Here is a 26,168-nt window from a genome sequence, read left to right on the forward strand (position 1 = left end):
GGGTATTTACCAGGTGATGTTACCTCCATGACATAAAAAGATTCACCTGCCCATTTCTACACATCAGGCCTTCATTAAAGGGACAGGACATTAGCATCATCACCAAAACAACTACATCTCTGTGCTTGAGCCCTAGGGTTGCCACCAGCAGGAGGTTTTTGGGGTAGAGCCTGCGGAGGACAGTGTTTGGGGAGGGTCCAATTGCCAAAGCAGCCATTTTCTCCAGGTGAACTGATCTCTATCGGCTGGAGATAGAGATCTCTGCTCCATTTCAATGTCCACCACCTCTTCTGGTCACTCCATGTCTGCTCTGTAAGAAGAATGAAATTTCTCACGAGAGAACTTATCCAAAGCTATTAGCTTTGGATAAGACTTCCCATTGCAGCTTCCACTTAATCAAGAAACACAGCAGGAGGTTCTGGAATGAAGGCCAGTAAACCTTCACTCTGAAGGAAGGCAAGGCTAGGGTTGCCAGCTCCCTCTTTGCCACCAGCGAGAGGTTTTGGGGTGGAGCCTGAGGAGGGCGGGGTTTGGGGAGGGACTTCAATGTCATAGAGTCCAATTGCCAAAGCAGCCTTTTTCTCCAGGTGAACTGCCCGTTTCACCTGCCCATTTCTTAGGGTTGCCAACCTCCAGATACTAGCTGGCGATCAGTTGTAATGGCAGGAGATCTCCAGCTAGTACCTGGAGGTTGGCAACCCTAAGAAATGGGCAGGTGAATCTCTTTATGTCTTTATTCGGTACATAACCGAATGGAGGTAACATCAGCTAGTTCCTGGAGGTTGGCAACCCTAAGCGAGGCTTAAATTTAGGGTTGCCTGCTCCGTGTTGGGAAATTTCTGGATATTTCGGGGGGGGGGAGCCTTGAGAGGGAAGGATTTGGAATGGGAGGAACCTCAGTGGGATCTAATGCCACACCCCTTCTGAAATGTTATATGATACTACCAGTGACAGAGTTGTACAGAAAAACAAAGAATGAGGGAAAGAGAAAAAATGAGTAGGATATCTCTGCACCATTGTCTTAAGCTTCCTTCATAGCAATTCCCTCTAGTTCTGTGAGGGGCAAGAATAGGCACATGCTTAGAGCTATCACTAAAACAACTGCTTCTCTGTGCATGAGCCCATACAGAACAGCTTCAGTCAGGGATCAGTTCCTCTGGCTAGTGCCCCTTGGTCAGCGGGCTCATCTTCTTGAATACTCTTCCTGAAGTGTAAAAAGTATCCATCACTGTCAGCCTTTAGACAGTCCTGTAAGATATCCCCTTTCGAGAGGACTCTTATTCTTGCAAGGTTGGGAAAAAATTCTGCCTCAGATTTCACGGAGACTCTGTCAGTCTCCAGACAATAACTGTCAGATCAAGCCCAGGGTCTTTATATGAATGCACTTCATTTGAGTCATCAGGCGGAAGTTAACACTGCAAAGTTTGGATATTCAAAATGGTGTTAGACATGCATTCACTTGTTAACACCTGTCTGAATGTGGCCACAAGAGATATGAGGAAAGGGCATTTAGATCTGAGATTGGCAGCTTTAACAGCTGCAAAGTACAACAGATGGAAGATAACCATCTTCCTTAACCCACTGCCACACAAATCCTTCCTGGATTTTGGAAAGAAGGCAGATTTAAGCCCTTATTGTCTGAGGAAACAGTTTACTACATCAAGCCTGTTTCATTCAAGTGTTCCCTTTCCATTGTTTGGATTTGCAGAGGAAATAACCAGCTGGAATCTCCCTGTTAAGTACCTCCTACCATCCTCCCGTAAAGTGCGAGTAATCCTTCCCATCCGAAAAGAAAGCCCTGTTATACTTGGGTTTGAAGCACTGAACATCAGCTTTTCAAGGTGAGTTTTGAAAAGATGCCTGGGTTTTGGTTTTTCTCTTCAGGCTCCTTTTAAGGAGGTATTAGTCTTATAGGTTTCTTAATCCCTCCAACTAAATTTATCAGCTGTTGTTTGCAGCCAAGAGTTAAGCTAAATTAAACTTTGGAATCCCATGTAGCATGTATCAGATGCACTCAAGTTAAGGGGAGGTGGAGCTGTGAACCACAAGTGTCCTAATTACAAGTTCCCAAGAGACTCTTCCTTCTCATCAGAGGCTTCTTTCTTCTGCTCTTCAAACTTGTTACATTTATGGTGGAATTAGCATGACAACAAGATATTCCAGGGATGCTGCCTGCCACACAAACCCCTAATGTCTAACAGGTGTGTGAGCAGTGTGTCTCAAGATGAGCATGCCAGGCCTAGCACATGAGCTGCGGGGCAGATCTGACTCACCTTTTCATGCACACACTAATGTGATGTCCTAGTATAACTCTGTGATCTGTGGACTCTCTCGGCATCTGACCATGTATGTGGCATGCCTGTGCATAATATGTGCCCGCTCCCATAACTATCTATATACCTAATGTCGATGTTCCCACCCCCCACCCCCACTCATATGCAGATACCTAAATCTGCAGATCGGGACCACACCGATGCTAAACAGATTTTTCTGTTTGCAAAAAAACCCTGAAAAGTTTTAAAAAATGCATTGGGGGTTTAAATCCCTACCCCAAATTTTAAAAATGTTGTCTGCACTTACCAGTTGAGCTGGCGGTGGCTGCTGTCACAGGAAGTCACTTTGGGCCTGGCTATGGCAGCAGCAGACACCAGGAGAGGCTCCAGGCCCAAGGTCACACAGCAGGCTTCATGTGGAGAAGTGGGGAATCAAACCCAGTTCTCCACATTAAAGTCCACTGCTCTTAACCACTATGCCACGCTGGCTCTAGTCAGATATCAGAAGCAAAGCAAAGCAGGGTCGACCCTGGCAAGTATTTGGATGGGAGACCTCCAAGGAATGCCAGGGTCATGGCGCGGAGCCAGGCAATGGAAAACCACCTCTGAACATCTCTTGCCTTGAAAACCCCACCGGGGTTGCCATAAGTCCGATGTGACTTGACAGGATAGAAAACAAACCCGCCAACACCTTCATTAGCTGAGATCATTTCAGATTCCAGCCACAAACTGTGGGCAGTGTTTGTGACAACATTGGACACATATAGAAGACTTAAAAGCATTCTTAAGACAATGTTTGTTACCACAAAGAGAGTGAACTGGTCTCTTTCCTGAGCTAATTATAAGGGCAAAAACTCATCTCCTGAACTTGAGCCCCAACGCCTCTGTCAGCAAATATTCCATCACAATCTCAGGTCATAGTTAGCTTTGTCCCAAACAAATATTAGCCAAGGAAATAAGTTTCTTCTATCCTAAAACTAGCAAAAAAGATCATTTAATTTGGTCTCACTATCACAGATTCTACTAACACACACCCTCAAAGATAGGAAACTAAATACATAAAGTCTGGGATTCAGCTATACATGTCAGGTCATGTTTTTCCATCTAACCTACATCCACCACTAAGGAGAAAGCACACGCTGTTCAGGATTGGTAACTATGATCTATTTTGTCGCTTTTTCTTCATCTCTTCCTCTTTCTCTCACTGTGGCCAATGGTCCCCACACTCTTTCTCCCCATTGCCAGTGTGGTGTAGTGGTTAAGAGCGGCGACTCTAATTGGGAGAACAAGGTTTGATTCCCCCACTCCTCTACCTGAAGCCTGCTGCGTGACCTTGGGCCAGTCACAGGTCTTTTATGCATGCCCTTTTCCCTTGCAGTCACCCCTCCAATGACTTCGGGTCTTTGTCGTGATGATGCATGCCGTTTCTGACTGGCAGAGGTCACCTCGCTCTCCCCCTGTGTCTCCCCACGTTTTGCCCGCATTTTGGGGGACCTGTTTTATCTCAAATTTGAAAACACGGGTTAAATGCGGGGAAACGCAGGGGGAGAGAGCGGCGACCTCTGACGGTCAGAAATGGCATGCATAATCACAACAAAGACCCGAACGTCGTTGGAGGGGGGGATTGTGAGAGAAACAGGCTTGCATAAAAGGCTACAGTTCTCTCCGAACTCTCTCAGCCCGACCTACCTCACATGGTGCCTGTTGTGGGGAGAGGAAGGGATTGTGGTTGTAAACTGTTTTGAGACTCCTTAAGGTAGAGAAAAGTGGGGTATAAAACCTACGGTTCCTGGTTCCTGCCATGGAGGCTCCCTTTGTCTCTTCCAAGGCCCTGCTCCAGAACCCCTGATTCTCTGGTTCCTGTTGTGTGTGTCCCCATTTACCCATGGCTCCAGCATAACTCTTGCTGTCAGAGCCCCAAGCCTTCTCCTTGCATTATTTTTATTTTCTTTCTCTGTCTTATTTAGACCTCCTTATTTAGACCTCAAGTTCTTCAGAGACCATGCACACAGCCACACAGCCTTCTCATGGACTAGCCATGACTGAGACATAATTGGGCATCTCAGTCATCTAACATTTTAGTCATTGTTGAACTGTAATTTAACAAAGTAGATATTTGACGTATTTTATTTTGTCTTGCCAAAGGTTTAGATTGCCAACTGCCTTTTATGTTTCCTTTCTGTATTCCCTTCAATCTATCCCTTTGTAGTTAAAAAAAAAACTAACCCTTTTGAAATGATGGTCTCATTATTTTATGGAAAAATACACCCATCTACGATCTGGGTATAGAGTGGCAAATTAACATGTGCTCCGCAGGGCAGAAGTGCCCCTCCATAATGGGTGAAAAGAAGCGCAACTGATTTAGGGTTGCCAGAATTATAACTGATCTCCAGACTACAGAGATGAGGTCCCCTGAAGAGAATGACAACTTTGGAGCAGTGGACTCTACAGCATTATACCCTGCTTTGGAGCGGTGGACAGCTTTGGAGTGGTGGATTCTGATCTGGAGAACCGGGTTTGATTCCCCACTCCTCCACATGAGCGGCAGAGGCTAATCTGGTGAACTGGATTTGTTTCCCCACTCCTACACCCAAAGCCAACTGGGTGACCTTGGGCAAGTCACGCTCTCTCGGCCCCACCTACCTCACAGGTGTCTGTTGTGGGGAGGGGAAGGGAAGGTGATTGTAAGCCGGTTCGAATCTCCCTTAAGTGGTAGAGAAAGTCAGCATACAAAAATCAACTCTTCTGCTGCTGCTGAGCTCCCCTCCCCCCACCTTCTCAAACCCCACCCAACCCAGGGCTCTGCGCCAAATCTCCAGGAGTTTCCCAACTCAGAGTTGGCAAATCTTAAGCAATACAAGGGCTAAGATAGGGCATCATGCCAAAGAGTTGACTCTTGGTGGCTTCGCTATATCAGAACCATTCAAATGGGAATCAGACAGGGACGGGGGAAGCAACATGGGAGCAACTCGGCTTGAATCAAGCAGCAGAAACAACAGAAGTAACATATTATTCAGAGATGTATAGAGATTGGATGGCACCAGAAACAGAAAACCAGCTATGGCAGCTCAGATAATTTAGTGGGGGTGGGGTGGACGATGAGGAACACCAAAAAAGTGAGGAGAGTCAGGCAGGGTTGCCTCGTAATTTCTAAAAAGTGTCCTTTTAAATTTTAGGAAGGAGAAGAGACATTTATATATTTGAAAGTGAAATGTCAAGTTTACCTGTTTGTTACACAGGAGCCTAAGTCAGCTTTTTTTGTGTGTGTGCCATCAAGTTGCAGCCAATGTATGGTGACCCCATAGGGCAGGGGTGGGGAACCTTATAAACTTAAAAATTAGCTGACCAAGCCCCAAACAGGCAGCTGCCCCAGATGACCCCCTGCCCTCGTGGGCAAGCAGGCAGGCATCCAACCAGTGGCACACTTGCCCACCTGGTGGCACAGGATGGTCTGTTGCACCAGCCGGGCGTAGCTGTCCACATGCCGGAGTTGCTCCTGCTCCACATGGTCAGGGCTGGATTCTACAGCCGGCTCCTGCTACCTCCGACTGCAGGGGTGAAAAGAGGACACACTGGCTAAGAACTCACCCCTTCCCCCCCGCCCCACGCATTCTGGCCCTGCCCCCTTTAACCCCTCCATTGTCGCCACTTCCGCCCCCAGCCCTCTTGTAGTACAGAGGGAATACGTTTCTCCACGGCCTGGGTGGGAAAGGGTTAACACAGTTTCTTGGATGGTCGCAGCTCCATAGCTAATGACTCTTCTGCAAGGGGGATAAAAGGTTCCTTTTCTCTGCAAAACAAACTCACATCCGCCTTGAATAGAGGCTGTTCCTGTCCGCGGGAGTGTGCGGAGCACCAGTCTTAGATCCTTCTGAGCTACAGATCTGCCAGGACCCACGAAAGGCCAGACCAAATGACTTAGCGGGCCTTAAACGGCCCCCGGGCCTGAAGTTCCCCACCTCTGCCATAGGGTGTTTAAGGTAAGAGATGAGCAGAGGCGGTGTGCCATTGTCTGGCTCTGCGTAGTAACCCTGGACTTCCTTGGTGGTCTTCCATCCAAGTATTAATCAGCTACACAGATTAACTAGACAGAATCTGATAATTAATGTCTTTCTCCCCCACCCCCAGTCTCTCTGCATATTTGTCATACCTCTGATCAGGGACCCAGTCCTGATTTTTTTTAATCATTTAGTTGTGGATGTGTTGTGATGCTACTTCACAGGGCTATAGTAAGGACAAGCAAAATAAATATTATAGGGCACACAGTGCAAACCACAACCCAATGAAGTCAATGAACAAGCGTCTTTAATGGACCAGGTATTCTTGTTACAAATGCAAAATTGCATGTCCTAATAATAGGCATCCCTGTCACAAGGTAGACTAAAGGGAAAAAAGGAATCAAATACCTTATTTTTGTAATGGACGTTCAAAAAGCATAGAGGTGTGCAACACCTACACCACAGAAATAGCCCACTAATACTTTTTGCCAGAAGAATTAGAGATAATTCACTACCAAAAAATCCACAGAAGATCTGAGTAGATCAAATGTAATGGAAAAAGCAGTAATATGCCAAACCTGACATTGTGCCAGAGGATTTTTTTTTAATTAACATTGTATAATAGCCTCTCTTCTGCCTGTTATTTAAACGTCAGATCACAGTGAGCCTGTTTTGCATTACCTATTCTATTCCACACAATGGTTTCGTTGACCCACTGGTACGCTAAAGAGAAGAATGTCTGGCAATCGAAATCCTTTGTATTTCCTGGCTGGAATTTTGTCCTACATCTTGTTAAAAAACGGACACCTTGTTTCTGAGGGAGATGCAACCTGATCTCTCAAAGAAGGCCAGATATATCTCAATCCAATTAGCACTGACTCCTAACTTGCTGCTTTTTGAAGAACACTCTGGTCCTACCAGACTAATGCCACTAGCTATTTAACACAGTCCTTTATTGTGAACATCTTCATCTGGAGTTCTAAGTAAACTGAAAGCTCACCTTTCCACCAATTTCAACATTACGTGGTCCAGTAAAAGGAATTGTCACTTGTTCTGTGTTTCTCATAAAACCTCCCACCTTTTCATGTTAATTAATAAACTGAAGTCATTGATCAGGTAATTATTTTTAATTAACTGGAAAACTAATAAGAGACTGAGAAGTGAACCAAAAAGATTGATTCATATCTTGCCTCTGCCCTGAACTCACTAGATACTAGGGTTGCCAATGCTGGGTTGTGAAATTCCTGGAGATTTGGGGGGTGGAGCCTGGGAAGGGGAGGGTTTGGGAAGGGGAGGGACTTCAGTGGGGTATAATGGCATAAAGTCCATTGTCATTCTGGGGATCTCCAGGCCCCACTGGAGATTGGCAACCCTACTAGATACCCAGTTGGCCTATCTTACAAGTTGTTGCAAGAAATACCAGGTTAATTATGTAAAGCACTTTGAGCACCCTTAAACACTGTAAAAAGTATAGTAGTCCAATCTTAAGCAGAGTTACACCGTTCTAAAACCATTGAATTAACTGGATTTGGGTGTAAGTCTGCCTAGGATTGCATTGTAAATGTGATTTTTATAATTATTGCTTTTTAAGGCAGGATTTAAGCCAGGTCAAAAGATTCCAGGCTGATATTAGATATAGATTGGAAAGTTAAAACTGCACCTGTGTGGGGAGGCTTCCTTCACATTTGGCCTCTTACACATGATAGGCCACTTTTGGTTTACATCACATGATATATAGGGTTGCCAGGACCCTCTTTGCCACTGGCAGGAGGTTTTTGGGGTGGAGCCTGAGGAGGGTGGGGTATGGGGAGGGACTTCAGTGCCATAGAGTCCAATTGCCAAAGTGGCCATGTTCTCCAGGTGAACTGATCTCTATCGACTAGAGATCAGTTGTAATAGCAGGAGATCTCCAGCCAGTACCTGGAGGTTGGCAACCCTAATGTTATGTCCCTTTGGGCCCCGCTTTGTAATCCTGCAAGGCCAACTGCAGTATCTGAGTAACAGAGTACCGAGGCAAAATGATTGATTGCCGAGGCAAGGTGGTAGCCCTGTGGCCACCTGGGGGCTGCCGCCTCATCATCCTGAAAAGGGTAGGCCAAGGACATGTGCGTCAACAAGCACCATCTTCTCGCCAGCCCTTGCTGCCTCCACCTCCTTTTCATGGAGGGGGAGGTTTTCTGTGCCTGAACTTGGACCACCATCCTTGCAAGAAAGTAGAGATGGCAGTCACTGCCTTGTCCCCCTGAAGAAAATTATCCATGTTGGCCCTAGTACTTTGCAAGACTGGGAGACTTTCACCAGCTATGCTTCACTTGAGGCATCTGAGCAGAACTGTCACAGTCTCACTGCAAACACAGAATCCATGATCCTGCCATTTAGAAACTATTGACCAATGAAATCTTGCTAAGTGACTGGCCAGCTGACAGAATCCTCACTCATTGCCTGATGCTAGTTATAGACTTCCTTAGCCAGCACTTTTTACCTTGGAAGTTGGCAGGAAATCCCCCATGATGTTCTCCTCAGGCCAACTCAAGCCAACCATTTAAAAGCTTCAGAAATCCAGGGACTGAAATCTTTTTCCATACATGTGAAAACTTGAAAGACCTTGAAAAGGTTGGGACTCACCTCTATGTTATGAACCATTATCAATGAGAAAATTTTGTGAACGTCTATGACCCATCTGTTTTTGCTTTCTACTTTAAATATGAAATCAAACTAATTTATAAAATCTGTGCACCCCGTTTCACATCATTTTGGACCAATACATCTTAGATCACTGTAATCATCATTTCTATTTAATTCCTTAAAGCTTCTGGCTGCTGTTTATTTTTTAAAATATATTACGAATCAAGATTCAGAAGAACTAGTTGTCATGGTAGGTGTGTTTTGTTTCATTACATTCTGTTTCTAAGGAAAGTCATCTGAACCACTTTGTAGTACCCCTACATTAATGTTTGCCATAGATCCTTCATGGAATAAATGATAAACCAAGCGGCATTATGAAGCTAGTAAACCACTAATTGTACCTCAGTATTTCAACATGTATGGCTATAAAAAAAACTACTTTGCTGATGGCAGTGACAGATCCAATGGTCTCCATTTAGCAAATCTAAGTGGTTTGTGACAAAGCGGTATCCCACTTTCCCATCTTTTATTATCTTAAGTAAATTGAACCTTACAGTTCAATTATTCTGTGCTCTGCATTTTATGCGTTACATCTAAAAATATTGCTAATGTATAGCAAGGATGAAACCATGAATCGGCCATAGAAGACTATGGAAAAGTTGTAATTTATCATCTACATTCCCTTCACCTCTCTTTTCATGTCCAGTTCATCACAATGTAGAGGCTTCTTCAGACTGCTTCATATGATGGTTATTATGATATAGAGATAACAGACCTTTTCAGATATGATAATCCACATGTACTGGGAGCCTGGCATCCCCAGGAACATGCGTTATCCATTATGTTCCCAAATACATGTGGTCACCATGTTGTCAGAACAGGGGCAATATATGTATTTTGCTTTGCGCACGGCTTCAGTATGTGCAAATTGAACCCTGAAAAATCCAGTGGTCAGTTCTTTCATATTGAAGCTGTGCACACATGCAAAATGTGTTTTTTGTGCCTGTTGAGACATCATGGGGACTGTGCATATTGGCAGGATCTATGTGCAGTTGGGAGGCTCCAAATACACATGGGTATGATGTCTGAAAAGGACTACCATGTGATATTATTCATTCATCCATATTCATTCAAACACTCATGCAGAGAGGCTTACAACACTACAGGTGATTCGCCTCCAAAGCACAGCAAGACTTTCTGCATAGACATTTGTACTGGCACAAAGAAAAGCATCGCAACCGCATGAAGAGACGCAGTCGCACGCACTACAGAATGATTTTGAAGTAGCCTTTGCGAGACGGCTGCAAGATATTAAGTAGCCTTCAATAACAAGAGAGGAAGAAGAGCTGATTAACTAGTCCCACAAACAGTGCAGCACGCCCTGAAACCTTTGCCAGGGAAAGGAAGGCAGTTTTCCTTACTGAGGAGTGGAAGGGTTGGGGTGGTATAACCCAATAGAGGGCAGCATGGCTACAAGCACTTGGGAGAATGCAGAAATTTTGGCAGAATTATTGGGCAAAATCCATGGATGATAGATGCCCATGGGCACATGACCGTGTGAAATGTTTATTATTGTTATCATCATCATCATCATCATCATCATCATGTTTAGTTTAGTATGTGTTGAGGAACCTTTGCTGTGTAGAGTGCCAGAGTTTGGTGATTCAACTTCTCATGTTGTCCATGACCAAGGCCAGGATCATTTTAAAAATGAACGCAGTCTCCCCACAGTATTTCCCCCTCAAATTTAAATAATTTTAATCCTTAGTCTACAGTGCGCAGAAATTAAACACTGCAACTACTGTTCGACTGTTAGTTTATCCTAGCATAGAACCTCCTGCAGAAATAATTACATGGGCTTTTCAAGCCTGGTGTGAGTAACACTACAGTGGTAATTACTACAGATGCCTGATAGACACACAACGTCCCCATTACATATAAAACTAGCTCTTTCCAATTTTCTACAACCCGCATCACTGTTTTCTACTTAAAATGAAACCTTTTCTTTCCTGCTTTCTTCCCTTCCTTCTTTCCTTCACAGATACCGAGGGGAGGACTTTATCTTCTCTCCCCACCACCACTTAGTGAATTATGCCTAACTCTTAACAGCACCTTGCAAAGCAACTACAGTTATTGTTGTGACGGCTTTTTCACATTCACTCACCTAGATTCAAAACAAAAATGCTTGAATCTCATGAGATGTTAATTCACTTGGCTATTTAAAAATGGTGAGCTACTAACAGAGAACTCCAAAGCAGGGATCCCAGACGTGGTGCCCATGGGAACAATGGTGCCTGCTCACACTTTATCTGGTGCCTGCCAAGTGGTGCCTGCACTTTCACACATGCCAAATAATGCACTGTCAATTCACTTTCAATACACTTTAATGATCGTTTGCAAGTGGATCTTGCCAGTACAGTAAACTCTATCTTCAAAGTGCATTGAAAGTGGATTGAAAGTGCATTATTCGACATGTGTAAAAGTGCCCATAGAGTCCAATTGCCAAAGTGGCCATTTTCTCCATGTGAACGGATCTCTATCGGCTGGAGTTGTAACAGCAGGAGGTCTCCAGCCACCACCTGGAGATTGGCAACCCTAAACACAGTTGCCTGTCAGTTCCCCTCTCCTCCCAGGAGGTAGTAAAATCACCTGGGGTAGCAATTTTTGGCAGGAAAACTACAAGGAGAATGAGCCCCTGCACTGATCTTCACAACCCAACAACTGTGTTCTGTCAGGAAAAATAACACTGCTGTCCCAATCCTAAATTTACTGGTATAAAGAATGCTAGCAGTCCAGTGATCTTCTGTTTCAATAAATAGAAGCTCGCCCATTATTTCTGCCAACACCCTTGGTAATGTGCATTTCCGTCCCTAAGGTCGGGGCCTACTTTGGAGAGCTACTGCTGACCTTGTGTTCTCAGGCCAAGCCAGGAAAGGTGGTGGATCAAAGTTACTAGTCTACAATAGATAAATACTAGTTATGACTGAACTTCCGTGATGCTATAGAATGTTCATAAATATTTCAACTTCTCAAGGAAAGGATCAATGTCAATAGTCATATAATGAAATTTTCACAGAGGGAGGAATGTGGTATAGAAATGGGGAGGGTTGATTTTCACATGCTGGTACAAAACTAGCTAACATTTTTTTCCTGCCTATAATTTAAAATAAATTATGAAAAGAAGGAAACAAACATCCCATCACAATAGTGACCCGCTGAGACCTCCTCTGTACTGCCACATTTCATTATTCTATTTGAACTCCAGTCCCAGAAAAGTAATAAAATGAATAGACCTTTCAGAATATAAAATAGGAAATAAGTGGCTAGGAAGACGTATGAGAGGTTATAGAAGATCATAAATCAAGAAGCTGGCAAGACCATATTCTCAGTGGAAAAAGCTCATTTGGAATAGATTGTTGACTGCTGTGCTGGACACAGTTCAGGGAGGATGTTGGCCAAATGGAACAAATTTGAGGAGAGCTGCAAAGACGATGAAGAGTCTTGTTCTAGGGTTGCCAGCATGTCCTGCCCCTTCAAAAAGCCCTAATGTGTGGACATGGCTGAAGCTTTTCATGGCAAGAAAATAAACAACATCACCTGGTAAAAAACATCCCATTAAGTCTCTGTTAAAGGAATAGGGCACTTTTTTTTTCTCCAGTTGGCAACTTTATAGAAGTCCTACTGGGATAGATATATTCAGACCAAAGGAGAGATGGATGTTGTTAAGAGCTTAAAAACATATACAATCTGATCTTATACATATTTATGCAGAAGCAAGTCCTCATCTATTCAATGTGGATTCCTTTTCCTAGATAGTACTTTAATCATAAAAGTACCTCAGACAAACACAATTTGTGGAACATAACAAGAAATTATTTTGAAATTTCAGTGTTGGGACTGCAAGATGGCAAACTACAATATTTATATAGCGAGAGCAACCTTTGTATACCAGAGCCGGTAACTTTAACCTTTAAATAAAGACAGAAGCAAAGGATTCCGAATTAAGAGAGTTTATGTTTTTCTTTCAAATCCGTGATGCATACACACATACAAAGAAATCTAAGAAATGCAAAGAGAGTAGTACAAGCACAGATGCCAACGTGGCAGGGATCGCTGATAGGGTGATATTTACCATTTTTGAAGAGGAGTTGTCCAAGTTCACGTAGACTAAGATAGAAGAAATTAAGAGCAAACGCGGGGGCAAGGGGTTCCCGTAGACTTGGCCAGCAAGGTGGGAGAGAGCGTGGTCAGGCTGTGCAAAACCAAACCAACAGAGTAACTGCAAAGATGCCAGGAAAGACCTAAGGTAACATTATGGGCTGAGGGCACTCCAGATATACTGTTTTTCTGGGGGCAGGGAGAGGGGATTTACCCCTCCTAGGTTCCCAGGTGACAAAAGGTGACAAAAGGGTGGGGTAGTGAGAATTTGGAAATCTATTCTGATTCCAATGGCTTTTGCAACCCGGGAGGAAACCGGGAGATCTCTGCTGTAGTGATTAACGTTCTGGAACAATAGGCGCGATCTCTGCAAACGTCTGGGGATCGCTGCTGCATAGCTGGAGGAACGACTCATCGCTGATATCAGGATCGCTGCTGATTGCCCATTAAGCTGCGGATGTTGCAATGGTAAAGGGGGGTGTTGGCACTGACTACGTGACTGTCTGCTTTCCATGACATGGCTGCGACTGGAACAGAGTCTGCACAGGAACATGGAATCTCTCAGGTTCACTGGAGGTTGCCCTTGCTTCTGCTTCCTAGCTGCCAGCTGCACGAAGCTCACAGGAGCAGCCATGTCAGTTTCAACGGAGCGTGCAGCGGCCGTCCCAGTAGCATTTGGAGTGGGTGCACAGCTGGAACAGTAGTCGTGTGCCTCCATATCGGGTTGCCAGGTCCAGTCCGGGAGTTTAGGCGGCCCATATGCTTACACCTAAGCGCAGTGTCATGTGGGTTAAGGTCTCATTGCGGGAGATCATGGGTAATTTATGCATGAGTACTTTCACTCACGTTCATCCCTGTGTGTCTCTGTTGTTCCTTGGAGATATGCATGAGTTTTCCCTCCATTAGAGATGACCTTGCTGTAGGGTTCCCAGGTCCCTCTTCGCCACCGGAGGGAGATTTTTGGGGCGGAGCCTGAGGAGGGTGGGGTTTGGGGAGGGGAGGGGCTTCAATGCCATAGAGTTCAGTTGCCAAAGTGGCCATTTTTCTCCAGGTGATCTGATCTCTATCGGCTGGAGATCAGTTGTATTAGCAGGAGATCTCCTGCTACTACCTGGCAATTGGCAACCCTACCTTGCTGTCAACTCTCACAAATCTTGGACCTTCCCATTCCTCTGTTCTTCCCTCTCCCATGAGTTCAGCCCAGGTGAAATCTCCATGCATAAGGCAAAGTGCGAGACACGTTAGCTTAGTTTTGCTCACAGCCAATTACAAAGCAGCATTTCCAGAGGCAGGGATTCAAATACTTCCTGATTTGAGCTTGGAGACTGCTGGTGCGTACACTCCCAATAAGAAAGTGTGGGTCCAGCGAGCAACGAACCTCAGGTAAAACTCCCATGCATAAACGACCTATGTCATTTACACTTTACCCCAGCAAGCTGGGTACTCATTTTACCAACCTCAGGAGAGAAGGCTGAGTCAACCTTGAGCCGGCTACCTGAAACTGACTTCTGTCAGGATCGAACTTAGGTCATGAGCAGAGCTTTGACTGCAGTACTGCAACTTACCACTCTGTGACACAGGGCTCCTATTTACATCAGTTAAACTGAAGCAAAGAGCAGCTCAGGAATGGAATACGATGCATAATGAGATTTTCTCCTTGCAAGTTTTCAAGCAGATACTGGAAAATCTGCTAAAGATGGTAATGGTCAGAATGCACTGCTTCAGCAAGTGGGGTTGGACTAGATGCTTGGTTCAGGTGTAATCTAAAACTGGTTTATTTTAATGAGGGATATTTTGTGAAAAGGCGAAAGAAGTTGTGATTTTGAGCTGCTCTGGTTGGCATCTCTGCCATCTGGGATGTGTGTGAGGATTAAACTGGGATGCCCACTCATCTTGCAAAACCATAGCTAAGACCACCTGTGGTTAATAAATCAATTTCAGACCATGGTCTCAGATACTGATTTGACCTACTGCAAACGTTACCAGTGTGGCCTATGTTCAGACACAATCATGGAAGAAAAAAAAGAGGGGAATAAACGACACTCACAATTGCCATAGTTAGTTTAATTAAATAGTAGTTATGTGATATCTGACCAACCCATGCCAAGAACTTTAAATAATTAAATCAGTCTTTTTGTAAATTTAAGAGATCTTGAATATGCATTCTTACTTGAGAACATAACCTATGCCTTGCTGGCATATGTGTTCTGGTTTGCCAAAATTCTTGCAAGAAGGCTCCAGATGACACACCAGAAATTCACCATAATGTGTTTTCTGACTGATTCACAAAATCTAGGGAGGGATAACAAAAAGATTAGAGAGAATTCTAAGATCGGCAACTAGAGGGAGACATAGAGAGTGTTCTATATAAAAGAGTTCATAATCTATTACATTCAGCTTGGCTAAAAAGATGAGACATGAGAAATATAATCTTTTGTTTAAAAAAAGGCTGTTGTGCTATAAACAGCAAGGGAAAGCTTCAGGAAATTGGTCAGATGGAACAAGAGGATTTCACAAGGAGAAGAAGAGTTGGTTTTTATATGCCGACTTTACCACTTAAAGAAGAATCAAACCGGTTTACAATCACCTTCCCTTCTCCCCCCACAATGGACACCCTGGGAGGTAGGTGGGGCTGAGAGAACTGTGACTAGCCCAAGGTCACCCAGCTGGCTTCATGTGTAGGAGTGGGGAAACAAATCCAGTTCACCAGATTATCCTCTGCCGCTCATGTGGAAGAGTGAGGAATCAAAACTGGTGACATGATAGAGGTCTATAAAATTATGCATGGTTTGGAGAGAGTGGACAAGGAGAAGTTTTTCTCCCTCTCCCATAATACTAGAACACGGGGTCATCTGCTGAAGCTGGAGGGTAAGAGATTCAAAACAGATAAAAGGAAATATTTTTTCACACAACGCATAGTTAAATTGTGGAACTCCCTGCCCCAAGATGTGGTGATGGCTGCCAGCTTGGAGGGCTTTAAGAGGGGAGTGGACATATTCATGGAGGAGAGGGGTATTCATGGCTATTAGTTAGAATAGATACTGGTCATGCTGCATACCTATTCTTTCTAGTATCAGAGGAGCATGCCAATAATTTTGGTGCGGTGGAACCCAGGCAGGATGGTGCTGCTGCAGTCGTCTTGTTTGTGGCTTCCTAAAGGCACCTGGTTGGCCACTGTGTGAACAGACTGCTGGACTTGATGGGCCTTGGTCAGATCCAGCAGGGCCTTTCTTATGTTCTTATGTACACATTTTCTTTGGAGAGGGTATGCCTAAAATGTCAAGGAGGAACAGTATGAATATGTCTATCATACCAGACAGTTATCAAGGAGCTGGGACTGACTGGTGGGCTGTGCAGAGTGGAATTGGTAGCAAACTTGTGAACCTTGGTTTGGAAGGCACAGTAAAGCTTTTTTAAATGACCAAACAGAATGAAATGGAGTTTGCTGCAAGCTACTGTGTGAAACATCATTAGAACAAAAGAAAAGTCCTGCTGGATCAGACCAAGGCCCATCAAGTCCAGCAGTCTGTTCACACAGTGGCCAACCAGGTGCCTCTAAGAAGCCATTAAAAGCAGCAGTGTAAAAGTAATTTTCCTTATGATTATATGTTAGAGAGTCTTTAAAGATAAGTTTCACCATGAAATTATTAGAGGGACAGTACAGTGGTTACAATGTCAGACTAGGACACTATAAGCAGGATAGTAAGTGGCTTAGCCACAGTGGCTCTGCCACAGAGCCGCTAAACTCAGAGCAGGTCCACTGGTGCCGGTGATGGGGGGGGTTGGCTCACCTGTTTCTTCCAAGGTTGCCAACTTCAGGTAGGGAAATTCCTTGAGATTTCAGGACTGGAGCCTGGGGGAGGGGATGGACCTCAGTAGGGTGTAATGGCATAGAGTCCACCCTCCAAAGCAACAATTTTCTTCAGGGGAACTAATCTCTGTCATCTGGAGAACAGTTGTAATTCCAAGAGATCTCCAGGCCCCACCTTGTTTGTAATGTCTGTTGTTGGTTCACTGTGCACTTTTTCACCGTACTAAATTTAGGTTGCATTGACGTTGTTTTGGTACTTATTTTCTCTTGAATTCCCACCTGGAGGTTGGCAAGCCTACTGGGCCATCAGTAGGGTTGCCAACTTCCAGGTGGTGGCAGGCGATCTCTTGCTATTACAACTGACCTCCAGCTGATAGAGATCTGTTCCGATCAGTTGCCCTGGAGAAAATGGCCGCTTTGGCAATTGGACTCTATGGCATTGAAGTCCCTCCCCTCCCCAAACCCCACCCTCCTCAGGCTCCGCCCCAAAAACCTCCCACCAGTGGCGAAGGGGGACTTGGCAGCCCTACCAATTTCCCTTTTGTTGGTTTCTGCAGATATTTGCTCCTTACTGCTTCAGGCCACTGCAAAGGGCGGGCACATCTGGAAGGGGCTAAACTGAAAAAGTCTTTCCTAGCCAGGAGCTGGGAAAGAAAACAGCATTACTGAGTGGGATCTTTGTAGCAAGGTACCACGGCTGGTTCTAGGTTTTGAGGGACAGAGCCTTCCCAGGGCCTCCCTCCCCTCTTCTTTCCACAACCAGACCCCCTACATGCTTCCCTTCCCTTTCCCCAACCCACCTGCCTCCCACCTGCTCATGTGTCCTTCCCCTGGCCGCTTGTGAGCTTTCCCACTGCCCATGCTCACCACTGCCTGCAGCCAGTGGTGCAGCGGCACAGGGCAGTGAGTGTATCTTGGGAGCACAGTGGAGCACTAGCAAGTAAGTGAATGGGGGGCCGGGGTTGACAGCAGTGGGCCCTGCCAGAAGCCCTGGGCCGTGGCAGCTGCCCCACCTCAAGGTATGCTGATGCTGGCCCTGCAAGGTTCACCTGTACAAAAACTAACTGGCAACCCAAGGAACAGACTGAAATCCCATGAACACATGAAACTGCCTTATACTGAATCAGACCCTTGGTCCATCAAAGTCAGTATTGTCTATTCAGATTTGCAGCGGCTCTCCAGGGTCTCAGGCAGGGGTCTTTCACATCACCTACTTGCCTGGTCCCTTTAACTGGAGATGCCAGGGATTGAACCTGGGACCTTCTGCATGCCAAGCAGATGCTCTACCACTGAGCCACAGCTCCTCCCCAAGTCGGTTCTCACCTGCACCAGTTCAAAGCAGTCCTTTTAGTGAGGCTTAATGGCAGAGTAACCTTAAGTGAGGGAAGGAAAATCTATAACCCTCATCAGCCAGAGAGAGAGAGGGAAAGGGCTCTGTCAAATGCTAATTTACCTAGTAATATTTAATGAGCCAGCAAGCTTTTTTTTTTTTTCACCTGGAGGGTCTAGAAATGAGATGCAGAGCTTGACACCTCGAGGTCACCCTTATGAATCCTGCTGTAGTTAGGAGCCGCTGCAAAGCCTCGCTGACATCTGTGAACAATCAGCCTTGGGGTGGGCAGGGTGTCACTGCGTGATTGAAAACCTGGCGATTCTCAACGTTTTTTGGCTCTGGGGGCTCACGACAGGAGCAAGTTTGGCACTTGTCAAATGGGCCGGAGCGCCAAATTCCCCACCCAGATGCTTAGTTGTTGTTTTTCACCCGACTGAAAATAGCAAACTCTGCCTGAGCTCCACCACCACCACTGCTCTGAAGAGCATCACCTGATTTCTAAGGTCTGGTTTAATCATGAAGCAAAGTAACTCACAGCATCTCCTTTAAACTGGGCCGCCATCGTTACAGAGCAGCCCGGTTCCAACAAGACACTGTGAGCGTCCCGTGGTCGAGGGCTTTTGTTTTGCAATGTCATGTTTCAGTCGGGCTTGCTCTTCACATGTGCAAAATGAATTTCAGACTGCAGATGGGGAAATCACATTTTTTAATGTTCCCCTACATAAAAAAGAAAGAAGTCACCTTGCAACTGGAAAACTAACATGGCAGGGAGCGGACTGGATGAGAACCAGTTCTATATTTCTATTTGCAGGGTAAGGTTGCCAACCTCCAGGTACTAGCTGGCGATCTCCTGCTATTACAACTGATCTCCAGACGATACAGATCAGTCCCCATGGAGAAAATGGCAGCTTTGGCAATTGGACACTACGGCACTGAAGTCCCTCCCCTCCCAAAACCCCGCCCTCTTCAGGCTCCGCCCCAAAAACCTCCCACCTAGGCCTGGTGTATACATGAGACAGCCCTGACATGGATAGCCCAGGCTAGCCCAATCTGGTCAGATCTGGGAAGCTAAGCAGAGTCATCCCTGGTTAGTATTTGGATGGGAGATCACCAAGCAATACCAGGGTTGTGACACAGAGGCAAGCAATGGCAAACCATGGTTAAATGCCTCTTGCCTTGAAAACCCCACAGTCACCATAGGTCAGCTGTGACTTGACTGCAAAAAAAAAAAAACACCTATGAGAGGAATAAGGAGGCTGAGTGGACACGAGGTAAAGGATGTACCTTGTCCTTGAATGTTATCCCACATGAAAATGCCCCTGCATTAGGGTTGCCAGCTCCAGGCTGGGAAAAACCTGGATATTTTTGTAATAGCAGGAGATCTCCAGCTAGTACCTGGAGGCTGGCAACCCTAACCAGGCCTAATTTACAGGGAACTGGGGAAGGAGAGTCGGCAAGTACAGTGGCGTGCAGTAGAAGTCTCTGGTGAGTCAGCCTCTTTGCTCTGCTAAGAGTATCTGGTTCTTTGCTCCAAAGACGGTTCAGTAATTTGCCCAATGAGTGGGGAGGGATGCCTCAGGCTGACCTTATACTTGACACCCCTGCTCTAACTTCAGACGTGGATCCTGAGTTCTCGGATTCCAGACACGAACTTTGTCATAGATATTGTCGAAGGCTTTCACGGTCAGAGTTCATTGGTTCTTGTAGGTTATCCGGGCTGTGTAACCGTGGTCTTGGTATTTTCTTTCCTGACGTTTCGCCAGCAGCTGTGGCAGGCATCTTCAGAGGAGTAACACTGAAGGACAGTGTCTCTCAGTGTCAAGTGTGTAGGAAGAGTAATATATAGTCGGAAAGGGGTTGGGTTTGAGCTGAATCATTGTCCTGCAAAAAGTAACAAAGGTAATGAGCTAACCATTGTCCTGTAAGTATCAAGATAATGTGCTAATGAGGGTGTAGTATGTTATAGATCTTTATTTGTCATAGATCTTTCCTCCTCTTCTCTATGGATTCTTCTCCGGTTGTCTGAAAGACCGCACGTCCCAGATAAGTTCTCCCCCACTTTACTTAGGACTTAACCACACACGATGTGAGAGAAATATGATCAAGGCCTCCTCTGTGTGGGCTTTTTGAAGGTTTGCCACACAAGAGGAGGGGGAGAATTGAGTGAGGGAAAGGCTGTGGGGAAGGGGTTATTTAACCCTTCTTCTCGTGCCCTTCCTGATCTAAATTATCTCTGCGATGAATCGGTTTTGCCCATATAGGGAAATGTACACATACCACCATAATTCCCTTTGTTTTAAAGGTAACTGCACAGAGAGATCAACAAGTAGGTCACTCCAACAGCGATGAAAGGTGATTTGTGGCGCCATCAACAGCATACTTAGTAAAAGGCTCATCAGTGTACATATGGCTTCTCAGCAGGTTCCTGAAACACGTATCAACGTGAAGGCTGCATTAAGTATAAATCTGAGTAGGGGCATCAGTAGGCCGAGATTTGCAGAGGGAAATGTGGTCTTTATTACTCTGCCGGACTCGTCTCCTCCCCAGTACTGGATGAGACAATATTATGGCCTCCTGGCTGCATCTTATAGTAGAGGGAACAGGACATAGAAGGTACAGCAAAATTAGGGTTGCCAGGTCCCTCTTTGCCACTGGTGGGAGGCTTTTGGGGCGGAGCCTGAGGAGGGCGGGGTGTGGGGACACGATGCCATAGAGTCCAATTGCCAAAGCGGCCATCTTCTCCAGGGGAGCAGATCTGGAGGTCAGTTGTAATAGCCGGAGATCTCCAGCTAATACCTGGAGGTTGGCAACCCTAGAAACTGGAGATGTCACCCGAAATGCTAGTGACAACAGCCTGCAGAACACCTTGTAGGAAAGTCCCACACAATATACCTCCTAAGTCAAAGGAAAACAAACCTTTACATTTTCCCAGGTTTAAAAATGGGGAGGGGGAGAGGAAGGTGGTTGTTTGCTTGCCAGGACATAACAACCATGCAAAGGTAATATAACACAGTTGAAGTGGAATGAGAGCTGTAAAGAGCTCAGCTTGTGATCTGGACAAAATAAAGGCAGGTGAGAGACTGTCAATTCTCTTGGGAGTGTGAATAAATATATGCACATTTTGCACACAAACGCACATACAGAGGTCTAGACTTGGACCAGTGATTCATAAGGACACAATCTAATTGTGAGCTTGAGTAACAGTTTCCTGTAAATGCCCAACAGAGGTAACTAGAGGGGGCAGGATCACACCTTACAGCATTTATACTACCCAGCACACCACAAAGTGTGGTCCCAGTTCTCACTAGAGCTTGTGGGTTTTGTTGCAGCTTCTGCTACATGCAGATGATTCAGCTTCTCGACAGTCTCTTACTTATCAGGGATCTCCTCAACTTGAACCTACTTTATCTGCTATATCATCCTCAACTACCTGGATGTCCCCAAATTTTATCATGTGCTCCTGATCATCTGGACCAGCTGACAGCCATAGTCTAGCAGTTGCTAGATGACTATAGCAACTGTCAAACAAGCAGAGAGACAGGCTCACGGGGACTTTGGCTGTTTGTAGATTGTTGGCTTTTCCTCATGTTTTTTCCCCCATCGGTTCTGGCCCCAGACTGCTTCAGTTTATCCCCTGATTTCTGTATGCTTTTTTGTGCCTTTGGTTTCTGCTTTGTGTGTGTGTGTGTGTGTGTGTGTGTGTGTGTCCCAGTTTTTGTGGGGGGGTGTGTGTTTGAGACCATTTTTATTCCTATATTTTCCTGGAAGCTGATTTTGAGTAGCCTTTTTCCTTGTGTGTAGTTTCTCTGTTGGTTTTCTTTGTCCCGCCCACTCCTACTCACTACAGCCCACTTTTCAGTTATAGGACTTTCACATGAACACATGAAGCTGCCTTCTACTGAATCAGACCCTTGGTCCATCAAAGTCAGTATTGTCTACTCGGACCGGCAGTTGCTCTCCAGGGTCTCAGGCAAGGGTCTTTCACATCACCTACTTGCCTAGTCCCTTTAACTGGAGATGCTGAGGATTGAACCTGGGACCTTCTGCATGCCAAGCAGATGCTGTACCACTGAGCCACACCCCCTTCCCAATGACTTTCATCATTGTCAAACCACTCCCTGTCCCCTCTCTGAAGATGAGTGCTTTCCTTTTTTATGTTTTAAACCACTATAATATCTATATACTGACATAACATTGTACTGATAAGTTAAGCAGGTTCTATGAATTCCCAGCTTTTTTTTTTAAGTAAGTCTCTAGCTCTTTACTTCATGGAGATATAAAGGGAAAGGCATATCTCAGCAATGGCAAGGACTAGAGACTTACTTTTCTTTAAAAATGAAAGCTGAGAATTCAGAAAACCTGCTTAGCCTATCAGTACAACAGTATATAAATATATCAATATTTTAGTGCTTTTTTAAAAAAGAAGATGCAGCCATGATATTAATATATCAATATAAGCATGCACAAAAAAATAAAGGGGATTCTGTGACATCACTGATGATTACAGCACTCTCCTTTGAAAATACTGATAATTTAAGGCACATGTGGAAGAAAATAAACCGATTCCACAACTGAGAAAATGCAGAGGGAGGGCAGATGTGCAGAAGAACTGTGCTCAAACCAATTGCACTGCTTGTGGATCAACTGCCAAGAAAATCAGGAGTAAGTTGAGCGTGCGGAAAAGCCCACAGTCGGCACAACAGCCTCGGGCTGCCTCTTTCAGCCCTTTCACAGTTCCCAAGCGGAATTTTCCATTTCTCTTTCCCATTCCCCCACTCCTGTAAGATGCACATGGTCCCTACTTCTCTGATCTTTACTACTGATCTTTACTACTGACTTCAGGACTCTCTGGGTGGAATCTGTATGTCCCTACTTCTCTCTAGCCATTGTCAGAGATGCAACAACCCAGATCTCTATATTTGATACAGGCTACAACTTTGAAAAGTCACTCTGTGTTGGAGAAGGGCCAAAAACATGAGCATCCCTGGACAACCTCTCAACTTCACTCTTATAATGAACTATCCGGATTGATTCTGCATGTCTGAAATCCCAACACAAAAGCATGGAATCTGAATGCTGTAGTGATTAGTGTGTCCAATTAGGATCTGGGAGTCCCAGGTTCCAATCTCCCTCTTGCCATGGAAGCTCACTGGGTGATCTTTGACCATTCAGTTTCTCTCCGCCTACCCCACTTCACAAGGCTGCCCTAGTGAGGATAAAATGGGGGAGGGGAGAATGGAGTTGTAAGTTGTTTTGGAAGGAAAGCAAGGTATAAATATTGAAACCCAATGTGATGCCCGTGGGCACCATGGCACCTGCCAACACCTTTTTTGGCAATCTGCCAAGTGTTTTTAGGAAGTGGGTGGGGCCAGGTAGGGCTTTTCCCAGCAAGGCTTCGGATTGGCTAATGAAAATTTGATTGCCTGTGCAGATTTTTTATAATGTTGCTTTGGCAGCAGCTGCCAACACAAGGAGCTCCACTGTGTTACTGAAGTTAAGCTGTGACAGCCATCTTGTAGCTGGCACCACCTCCTGAAGCAGCAATTTTGTTACTGCGCCCACCCTGCCATGTCAGAATTCCAAATGTGCCTGCAGGCTCAAAAAAGTTGGTGACCCCGATGCAAACGAATAAAGAAGAAGAGTTGGTTTTTATATGCTGACTTTCTTCTTTACCACTTAAGGCAGAATCAAACCGGCTTACAATCATCTTGCCCTCCCTACAACAGACACACTGTGAAGTAGGTGGGGCTGAGAGAGCTCTAAGAGAGCTGTGACTAGCCCAAGGTCACCCAGCTGGCTTCATGAGTAGGAATGGGGAAGCCAACCTGGTTCACCAGATTAGTGCCCGCAGCTCATGTGGAGGAGTGGGGAATCAAATTCGGTTCTCCAGATCAGAGTCTACCACTCCTAACCACCGCTCTTAACCACTACACCAGCATCATGACCCTCTTTCTTTCATATTCTTTTCGCCTGGAGAGGAAAAATAATTGAGGAGGTGAGTGAGACCCTCAAAAGTCAGACATTCCTAAGACGATTTCCCCCGGTCTAGGCAGGGAACTTCAACGCCTTGGGTGGAACCACGTATCCAAATTACTTTGATTCCTTTAAAGCAGTGGTTCCCAACCTTTTTTTGACCAGGGACCACTAGGACTTTTTTGTTCGGTGCAGGGACCCCAAGGTTCAAAATAAAAATTCAGAGAATTTGAAAATAAACTTCAATCATAACTGTTAGTTAAACATTAAACTTATAAAAGTATATATTCAAATATTATTCTAATAGAGAAGTTTTAATTGAAAATATTTATTATGGGTTTATAACTTTGTTTCATGGACCTTAATTTAGTTCTCGGGGACCCCTGGGGGTCCATGGACCCCCGGTTGGGAACCAGTGCTTTAAAGGCACAGAGGCTGGCTCATGGTTCCACCGTGGTGTAGTGGTTAAGAGCGTTGGTTTGGAGCGGTGGACTCTGATCTGGAGAACCGGGTTCGGTTCCCCACTCCTCCACCGGAGCAGCAGAGGCTAATCTGGTGAACTGGATTGGTTTCCCCACTCCTCCACGCGAAGCCAGCTGGGTGACCTTGGGCTAGTCACGGCTCTCTCAGAGCTGGCTCAGCCCCACCTACCTCACAGCGTGCCTGTTGCGGGGAGAGGCAGGGAAGGCGATGGTAGGCCGGTGTGAGCCTTCCTTAAACGGTAGAGAAAGTCGGCACATAAAAACCAAGCCGCCTTCTTCGTCGTCCAGACGCGCCCCCCCCCTTACCTGTGCCTGCAGGTGGTCCCGCCCTGGCCCCCGTTCCTTCTCCCCTGCAAAGGTGTCACGGCCCGGGAAGGAGGCTCGGCCCCATGATCCGTCACCCCCATCCTTCATCCCTCCGGCCCGCCTTTTGAAATAGCCCGGCAGGGCGGCGATGCCAGTTCGACTCCCGGGACCGCTCAATGGGCGTTTCATCGGAGCGCCCCGATGGACTCGGCTTCGGGAGCCGGAGGCAGGTGGGTGCCAAGGAGTATTAATAGTGCCGCCGGTTGGGTTCGGGAAAAGGTAAACGTGATACCGCCGCCGTCCCAGAGTATCCGACACCGGCGAGGGAGGGAGCCTCGCCTTCCCGAAATAGAAAAGGGAAGGCGCCTATATAAGCGGGGTGCCCACCTGGGGCTTCGCCTTCCCCTGAGCACCTCCACAGAGCAGCCTCTCCCGGAGCACTTTCGGCAGGTAAGTCGCAGGTGGGGAGAGGCAGCCCCGGCCACCTCGCCTGAGCAGGTCGCCCGCCTCGCAGGGCTGTCAGGAGCCCGGCTTCGCTTTCACCTCGGGGGCCAGTGAACTACTAGCAACTGGTGAGTCCCTGGCAAAGACAGTCATGCTAGGAAAAGAGGAGGGCAGCAGGAAAAGAGGAAGACCCAACAAGAGATGGATGGACTCAATAAAGGAAGCCACAGCCCTCAGTTTGCAAGATCTGAGCAAGGCTGTCAAAGATAGGACATTTTGGAGGACTTTCATTCATAGGGTCGCCATGAGTCGGAAGCGACTTGACGGCACTTGACACACACACACGCACAACTGGTGAAAAGGGGACAAAAATCTCCATCGCCTTAAAAGAGGGGCGGGGGAGATCCATCCTCGCGAGCAGATTGCAACCAGTGAGAGAAGGGGGGGGGCGAATTGGGGAAAGGAGAGATGGGAAGCGGGACAAACCTGGAGGAAGGACAACTGAGAGGTGGGAAAGGGTTAATTGATCAAGCAGGGGGGGAAACGGTGTGGAGAAAGGTGCGCATAAAGGGGGACCTACATGGGGGGGGGGGTTTACAACTTCCCTGGGGCTTAGGGGAAAGAAGGATGAGAGGACTGGCATGGCCTTTGCTCCTAGTAGTACTTGTGTGTTGAACCCCCCAGATCAGGTGGTGGATAAATCCCTGTGAAGGAGGCATTCCCAGTCGCTGTCAGTTGGGCCTTTGGGTGCTTTTACTACTGCTG

The 26,168-nt window shown here is 46.0% G+C and overlaps 2 protein-coding genes across 2 annotated transcripts in view; both read left to right on the forward strand.

Annotated features, from left to right (window-relative positions):
* Positions 1–26,168, forward strand: part of PVALB (parvalbumin) — a 179,728-nt gene that overhangs the window by 128,934 nt on the left and 24,626 nt on the right. The window contains exon 2 of the mRNA XM_056847386.1: positions 25,381–25,409. The gene's annotated coding sequence lies outside the window, so the exon portion shown is untranslated. The remainder of the gene's footprint in view (positions 1–25,380; positions 25,410–26,168) is intronic.
* IFT27 (intraflagellar transport 27) overlaps positions 1–26,168 on the forward strand; it is a 195,563-nt gene that overhangs the window by 107,054 nt on the left and 62,341 nt on the right. The window lies entirely within an intron of this gene.

The sequence above is a fragment of the Euleptes europaea genome, chromosome 3 (genome assembly GCF_029931775.1).
Source record: "Euleptes europaea isolate rEulEur1 chromosome 3, rEulEur1.hap1, whole genome shotgun sequence".
Classification (NCBI taxonomy): domain Eukaryota; kingdom Metazoa; phylum Chordata; class Lepidosauria; order Squamata; family Sphaerodactylidae; genus Euleptes; species Euleptes europaea.